We start from the raw sequence: 6,169 nt of genomic DNA, 5'->3' as shown, positions 1-6,169 counted from the left end.
ATGTTGCTATTTTTAAAACTTCCAGAATTATTGAATTCTTGAGTCCCGCCTACGGTTGCCTTGGCAGGACTGGACCAAATAATTTCTCGGGCCTTATATGGCCCACAAGGAGCTCTGGTAGTATAGTGGTTATGAATCAGGCTGCCAGCCGCAAGGTCAGCAGTTTGAAACTACCAGCTGTTCCGCAGGAGAAAGATGAGGCTTTCTGCTCCCGTAAAGATTTACAGCCTTGGAAACCCTATGCAGGCTCACTGTGAGTCAGAACCACCTCCACGGCACATAGCAACAACATATGGTCTAAAGGCCCGACGTTCCCCACACCTGATGTAGAACATTGTCTCTGTGGACCATGTTAGGCAACTGTTGTTGTTTTTTTCCCTAATAGGATGAGATTCTAAGGATTAAATCCAGAACACCTCAAATCTAGTCCTAAAGCTACTTTTTACTAGCTCCACTGTAGGATAAAACACTGGACCACAAGGTCAGATTGAACTGCACCGTTGGCAGTTCAAACTCACCAGCCACTCCTTGGAAACCCTGTGCAAAGTCACTATGAGTTGGAACCAACTCAATGGCACTTAACAACAACAAGGACTTTGCTTAGTCATAAGTGAGGATACTAATATTGGCCTTTCCCAACACAGAGTTTTGCAGATCAAGAGATCAGGAATGTTAAAGTCTTTTACAAACTCAAAAGCTCAACAAAAAATGTTCATTTTATTCTTATTCTGCCAAATCTCTCAGTTACATAAAAACATATGGGCTGGATCAAAAGTCAAATCAAACCAGTTCTGGCAGTGAGGGACATGCTGTTTTAGAATCACAGTACATGTTCTCTATGACATTAAAATCTCCCCAAATTCCTCATTAGCTTTTGTACAAATGCAAAGGGAAAGGAGGCATTGTGGCCACTATCCAGTTTCCTAAATCAATTATCTGGATATTTAGCCAAATGTAATTAGATGCTCTTGCTTCACTTTTTCTATGGGGTTCCTACTCTTTCCATTTGGTGTTTGAACATCACAGAATGTCCGTTCTCTGTCTGGGAAGCTGCCCTGTGCAAAACCCCTGTTCTAAGGGGTTTCTGAAATTAGTTGTGTGTGTCATTGACTTTGCTACTAGCTATGATGACAGCCAGCTCCGAGTCAAGGGAGGAATGTTTTCCCTCCAACAGAGAAAAAGGCTTTAACTTAGGTGGGGGAGCCCTGGATGATTTTGGAATCTGAAAGCAGTGTGATCCCGACTAGCAAATTAAACAAAGAGCCGCATGAAAGAGGCCAGAACTCTCATCCAGTGGAACAGAGTCACACTTTATTGCCAAGAGAGTAACACCTTTTAATTGGTTAACACAACAAACAGAGAGGTGACGACCTTTTGAGCTTGCTTCTGATTTGCTCACACATTAAACAGGCTTGAGGAGACAAACTCCTATCCTCACTTAATTTAGAAGTTGTGATTTTTATTAAGAAACAATGGCCAAGTGGGAAAAAGTCAGCCTTAAAATGTGAAACAGAAAGATGCTGCTAACTAGTGAGAACTGAATGGGTTAGAAAGCTCCTCAAAAGCTTGTTTGCCTAATTAATTGAAAATGACTATTAACCCAACATTAAAAGGAAAACTTTAATCCTAAGAATGTCAGAAAGAGAAAAACTACATTTTGTAGAATGTGACCTTCTCGTTGTAACAAGGAAATGACTCACAATTGTAAAGGTGTGAGAATCTGGGACAGATGATCCAAGACACACAGGCAGATCAGGCAGGCAGCCAGGTCTGGCAGGCAGATTATTGGCAGCTCCCAGAATTAGCAGGTTATAGAGCAGGCCACTCACTGGCTCAAGTTCAAAGAACCAGACATTAGAGGACAAGATGGGTGAAAGGTACAGACCCAGAGAAAGCAAGCAAGTTTTTCCTGAGTGTGTAATAGATTGGAAGCAGGCCACACTCCCAAGAAAACATCCTTTCAATTGATTAGCTGCTCATAGTTGAACTCATCATACAGTTACTTGCATTAGATTATATCTCACCATGGGGAAAACTACTTTGCAAATGCCAATCCACTGAGAATCCTGGCCTAGTCAAGTTGACACAAAACCTTACCTATCACGTACAGACAGGTGGTGGTCCCTTGTGTTGTAACTCCCCTATTAATAATCATAGGAGATGGAACATGGAGGACAGAGCCCAGAAAAGAGGTGCTTTGTGGACAAAGGCAGAGTCCATCTCAGTTCTGTATAGAATTGGTACCTTGGTATCATTTAAAGCTAAACACATCGTAAGATGGGATGCTTTGTTGTTGGTAAGTGCCATGGAGTCAGTTCTGACTCATAACGACTCTGTATAGGGTTTCTGAGGAACTACTGGTGAGTTTGAACCACTGACCTTGTAGTTAGCAGTCGAGTGCTGATCCTACAGCACCACATTAAGACTCCTAAGATGGGATGTCAGTGATGAAACACTTTCTTCTTCGTTCACTGAAATTAGGACAAATTCAGAACGTTGGCACTATAAGATAAGCGCTGGACCACAAGGTTGGTTTGAACTGCAAGGTTGGTGGTTCAAAGCCACCAGCCACTCCTTGGAAACCCTATACAGGGTCACTATGAGTCAGAACCAACTTGACAGCACTTAACAACAAACAACAAATTGTATATTGAAAGTAGCCTTATAACAATATGAACTTCGGAGATAATTAATAGGCACTCTACATCTATTGTCTTTTGTCCTTTCTGTTGGAAGAAATACATACATAGTCCTCAGAGGACTCTTTGCCCCTCACCTGGCCTGCCTAACCTGAGCCTTGGACCTGGAACATTCTTTGACAATGCAGGTTGCACCCTCTGTTTTAGTTTCTTCTTCTTTATCAGGGAGACAAACTCCTTCCCTGTTGTAGGTACACAAGAGACCGTCTTTGTTCTGCTTACAACTTAAGCATGTGTATCATAATGGTACCTGGCCAACCCCCACACTATTTCAGTCCCTGTTGTGTGTGTGTATATGACGGGGGCGTGGATGAAACCCTTCACCTGTAGCATGGATAAGGGGTATATGTAGACCACTCATGCTGTATTGTTGCAGAGTGAGATCCCATGGTCATGACATATGAAACTGATCATGATCTGTCTCTTGTCCAAGTCAATAAAACATTGTTCCAACCAGTGCCTGTGTGGGTCGTTACTTTCTTGGCAACCTTGACCTTGGCTGGACATTTCCAGTGACACTTTAAGACTTGTATGTTATTGTTGTTGTTGTGTGCTCTCAAGTCCATTACCATTCATAACAACCCTACAAGACAGAATAGAACCGTTCTACAGGGCTTCCTCCGCTGCAGTATTTACACCAGCAGATTGCCGGATCTTTTCTTCTAGGAAACTAGGAACTGCTAGCTGCTTTCAAACTGCTGATCTTTCCATTAGAAGCCAGATTTTATCATTGCTGTGGGTTAATGAGCTGGACCACAAGGTAAGTTTGAACCTCAGAATCAGTGGTTCAAGCTCATCAGCCTTTCCTAGGAAACCCTATACAGGGTCACTGTGAGTCAGAACTGACTCGATGGCACTTAACAACAACAATATTACCCTTATTTATAATTTAAAAATAAAAGATCAGAAGTTTAAGATTCATACCCAAGGCTTCACCTTAAACAAACTAGGATTCCAGCCTAGGACCTTCTAACTGTAAATCCTGTGTTGTTTTTACATCATATGTTAGTGGCTGAGACCTCTTAAGAGATCAAAAATGCTTGTGTTCTAGTTACTTTCTGTGCAAGAGAAACTTGGTAGAACTTTAAATTGCTAGAAAGTCTGAACAATGTTGCTTTCTTTTTGGAATAGGCGGTCTAATATGCAGAGCACAGATCTTATTTTGGGTAAAGTAAATGCCAACACCTCCCTTTCCTTTCCTTCTCTTTACTTTTTTTTAAAATAAACTGTAGAGATTTATAGAGAAACAACAAAGGCGGTACAGAGAGGTACCATATACCTCCCACTCTTGTTAATACTGGGGTGTGGCACTGTGGGTTAATGAGCCAGACTGCAAAGCCATTTGAACTGCAAGGTTGGTGGTTCAAGCTCACCAGCTGCTCCTTGGAAACCCTACACAGGGTCGCTATGGGTTGGAACCAACTCGACAGCATTTATCAACAACACTTGTGGTACTCTTATCACAGTCAAAAAGTGACATTGATATATTATGAATGCCTATACTTTATTCCTGATGGGAACACATTGCTCTGTAAGGTAAGCACCAGACTGCAAACAACAAAGTTGGTGGTTCGAGCCCACCAGCTGCTTCACAAGAGAAAGATGTGACTTTTTGCTCCTGGAAGATTTACAAGCCTCAGAAACCCTGTACAGGGTCAGTAAGAGACTGAATCAACTTTACAACATTTAGCAACATTATTCAGAGTTCCTTGGTTTTTCTATCCCAGTGTCCTTTCCAGGATACCATGAGTAAATGATACCATTTAGTCATGGTGGTTCTGCAATCTCCTCTAGACTATGGAAGTTTCTCAGACTTCCCTTGTTTTTGACGATCTTGACAGTTTTGAGAACTGATCAGGCATTTCGGAGAATGCCTTTCAGTTTGGTTTTGTCTTCTTTTTTTTTCAATCTCATGTTTACAGCAGGGTTATAGGTTTAGGGGAGGAAGACCACAGAGGTAAAGTGTCATTCTCATTACATCCTTTCAAGAGTCCATGTTAATGATTCAATAGTGAGTAATGGTTATCATGACTAATTGCAACTATCAAACCTGTAAAGATAGAAGTTTTGTAACAAAAAGAGGGCAGTAATTAATGTTACAGTCCAGGAATGGAGGCTCTGAGGACCATCTAGGGAGAAGAACACTAGTGGAATGTGGGACCCTATCCAGAGAAGCAGCGACACCAGAGATGGAGGCAGAGATAAGGATGAGAGAGGGAGCAGCTGAGGACTCTAGACTCGTGGAAAGAGAAAGGCTGTGTGCTGGCGGCCAGGAGGCAGGCTTACAGATTGTGCCTTTTGGTTGTTTAAATGATTATATATTCCTGAGTGACATCCCCCTCCAAAACAAACAAAAAAACCCAGAGGGAATAGAAGCAATGATTGTAATCATTGCAATGAAACGATGAGTATAAAACAGAAGTTCTCCCATGTAAACTATCACTCAGTTCACAATAAAAACTTTTTAAAAAAAGAAAAAAGAGTCCATACTATTGACACTTTGGTCACCCCTGGAGGGATGGTGACTACAAGGTTTCTCCCTTTCTCATAGTCTGCTCTTCAAAAGGGAGTCACACTATGTTACTGACACTTAAGGAGCGGGAACTGTATTTCCCCTTCTAGAAGGGAGAGTATCTGCATACATTACCAGGGTTTCCTCAATGCAGGTCATTTGTCTACTCTCCCCCACTTTTTAATTTATTCAATCATTTCTGCATATCACTATAGACTCATACATACTTTCTACTTTGGGTTAGAAGTCAAGACTGCATTATTCATTTTCTTGCACAGGTTGTTCCAGCGTTGGCCATGGAAAGCTCTTTCCCTTGGCTCCTGTGTCTTTTTGCATATCCCAATCCGGGGTCTATTGAATGTTTTGTCTTGGAGTGCTTTCACACAATCAGACCTCCAGGTTCACCTTATATTTCCCTGGCCCATCAGCCTTAGATGCAGACATTTTCCCCAAAGAGTCCTTATTATTATCATTATCATTATTATTATTTGGAGAATAGTGTTGTTGTTATTGTTTAATGCTGAAGAGTTGGTTCCAACTCATAATGATCAGGTATAGAGTTAATGAGGAGTGGCTGATAGGGTTTGAACTGCCGACTTTTTTGGTTAGTAGTCCAGTGTTTATCCTACAGATCCGTACTTCCCTTTACTTAAAAAAAAAGAAGGAAAAGTTTTCATTTATACCACTTTCTCCCCAAACCTCCATTGCTATCTTCAGATGTTGTTAGGTGTCATTTGGTGTCATTGGATCCATTCTAATTCATGGTGACCTGTGTGTGTCAGAGTAGAACTGCTTTATAGGATTTTAAAAAGTATGACCTTTTAGAAGTCGATCACCAAGTTCTCTTCCATGGCACCTCTGGAACCACCAGGATTTTGGCCAATATCAAGCACTTAAACTTTTGCATCACCTATTCTTACCTTGATGTAAAGTGACAGTTTCCACTTAAAACCAAATG

Source organism: Chrysochloris asiatica, unplaced genomic scaffold (genome assembly GCF_000296735.1).
Source record: "Chrysochloris asiatica unplaced genomic scaffold, ChrAsi1.0 scaffold00054, whole genome shotgun sequence".
NCBI classification, from domain to species: Eukaryota; Metazoa; Chordata; class Mammalia; order Afrosoricida; family Chrysochloridae; genus Chrysochloris; species Chrysochloris asiatica.
Note: the sequence above shows the minus strand (reverse complement) of the source record.